The sequence below is a fragment of the Chrysochloris asiatica genome, unplaced genomic scaffold (assembly GCF_000296735.1).
Source record: "Chrysochloris asiatica unplaced genomic scaffold, ChrAsi1.0 scaffold00233, whole genome shotgun sequence".
Classification (NCBI taxonomy): Eukaryota; Metazoa; Chordata; class Mammalia; order Afrosoricida; family Chrysochloridae; genus Chrysochloris; species Chrysochloris asiatica.
Genome location: NW_006408751.1, coordinates 2,983,173 through 2,985,982, shown reverse-complemented (window position 1 = coordinate 2,985,982; position 2,810 = coordinate 2,983,173).

Below are 2,810 nucleotides of genomic sequence, written 5' to 3'. Positions count from 1 at the left end.
CAGTTAGTTTTTAATTTAATTTAATTTTTTTACATATGATTCTGAAAAATATACCTTATTGTCCACATTATATTAAGGAGAAAGCTGAGGAACAGTGTTGTCAGTTAATATCCTCCTTCTTCACCAAAGTTGTAAAAACTCAACTGAATATAACAGACAGAAAAGGTTAAGAGCCATTTCTCTAGTCTTGTAGTTCTCAGTGAGTTACCAAGGTCAGCATCACCAGCATCAGTTGGGAATTTACCATCAATACAGTTTTCACATTGCACCCCTGACTTGATAAATCAGAAAGGCTAGGGGTGGATCCCAGTAGGCTGTGTTTTAAGAAGCCTTCCTGGTGATTCTGTTAATCTCATCAACTGTAATAAATTTTAATGGATATATGAATCATCTGAAGTATTTGCCTCGCAAATAGATTCAGTGTTTTCAAAACTCACAAAATTTCACATGAAACATGGTTAATCATACATACTGTGTGTAAATTATACTTTAAGGCCAAAAGAAGACACCAAAACTATCCATTTGGGTCCTGGTGTGGCACTGTTGGATAAGCACTTGACCATAAGGTTAATTTGAACTGAAAAGCCAGCAGTACAAACTCACTAGGTGCTCCTCAGAAATGCTATACAGAGTCGCTATGGGTCAGAACCTATTCAATGGCACTTAACAACAACTACCATCAGTGATTCTGAATCAGTGGGTCTTCAACCAATATTTTGTATCACTACAAACAATCAGAGCAGATTACATATTTTTCAGCAGTCTGTTACCAAACTATATACCCTAACTGCTATTTCCCTTACCTCTACAGAAATGGGAAATACCTTCATGGAAATATGCTTTCAAGCTATCCTCAGTATAATATTCTTAAGGATAAAAATAAGAAACAGCACTATGACAAAATGATTCTACATGTTCTCCATAAGTTTTTACTATTCAATAATCCTCTTTATAAAACCAGTATGATAATTTCATTATAGATTCATTTCCAAGTACATTATCTTCAGTCCTGATTGCTGAAATAAATTTTCTTAACTAATAATTAGAACAAAATAGCATATATATTTCACTTTTTTCTGTAACTTCCAGATAATTTAGAGCCACATTTAATGTTGGTTGCATTGACCACACTGGTCTTTATTTCTTTTCTACTTGTTAAAACAAGTACATAACTGTACGTAAATTTACAGTTTTTCTATGTAGAATGTATCCTTTTTTGTTAAGTGCCATCAAGTAGGTTCCAACTCATAATGACCCTGTATAGTATTTCTGAGGCTATAAATCTTTGCAGGAGCAGAAAACCTCGTCTGTCTCCCACAGAGCAGCTGATGGACTAAACCACTGGTTCTGTGGCTCACAGTCCACTACTTATCCCACAGAGCCCAACACTTTTTTTAATGTAACGGAAAACTTTTGGTGTGGTGCTGCAAGATTAGCATTGGATTATGAACCACAAGGTTAGCTGTTCAAATTTACCAACTGTTCCTTGGAAACCACATATATAGGAACACCATGAGTCGGAACCAACTTGACAGCACTTAACAACAACAACAACAAATTCCTTTATTTGCATATAAGGATGAGCAATCATATATGAGTAGTATAGTAGTGTAGTGGTTACAAATTGGGCTGTGAACCTCAAGGGCGGCAGTTTGAAACTACCAGTTGTTCCGTGAGAGAAAGATGAGGCTTTCTGCTCCTATAAAGATTTACAGGAACATTGTGCAGAGTCGCTATGAGTGGGAACTGACTCCACGATACTTATCAACAACAACATAGTATTCCTAATAAATAAGTTCCTATTTGTGACATTCATTTACCCTGAGACTGTGGAAAGAGTTCACCAATTTAAAAAATTCCAGTAAGAGGAAAATTGGTTACTAGGCAAGTTTTTAAAAGACAGCTGGAAATCATTTCAATACTTAAATATTGTCATGTGTTTTTGTCTTTAGATAAAGCTCATAGTCAGCACATTCTATCAATTGTCTAAGTATTAAGCAATATAGATGACAAAGCTTTATGAACTCAATTTTAGGGTTCCTGTTCCTATGAGTTTCCTGGAGTCCTGGTGTGGTGCTGTGGGCTAATGCGTCAGACTGCAAAGTCAATTGAACTGCAAAGTTTTGTGGTTCAAGCTCACCAGTTGTTCCTTGGAAACCCTATATAGGGTCGCAACGAGTTTCCTGGTGTTGCATTGTAGGATAAGCATTAGACTGCTAACTGCAAGGTTGAAAGTTCAAACCCACCAGTCACTACTCATAAACTTTGTATAGGATCACTATGTGTCATAATGGACTCAACATCATTTACCAACAAATAAGGTTCCTATGAACCCTGGTTTGGTGTTGTAGGATAAACTGTAGAATAGGCATTAGACTGCAAACCAAAAGATTGGCAGTTCAAACCCACCAACTGCTCCATGAAAACCATACACAGGGTTGCTATGAGTTTTAATCTCTTTATGACACTTAGCATCAAAATAAGGGAAGAAAATGTGGCAGTTGACTTCTGTAAAGATTTATATAGCCTTGGAAACCCTGTGGGACAGTTCTACCTTGTCCTATGCAGTAACTATGATTAGGAATCAATTACATGGCAGTGAGTTTAAGTGGGTGTGAGGGGAAAAAAAGCAACATATTTTCTAGCTTATATGAGTAAGTCTACATAGAAAAATACATAATCTGATTATGTGAATTCTCCTGAGTGAGACATTGATACTTCTTTAAAAAATCTGGAACTCTGGTAGCATTGATGTTGTTGTTGTTAGGTGCCATCAAATCAGTACCAACCCACAGAGACTTTGTGCACAG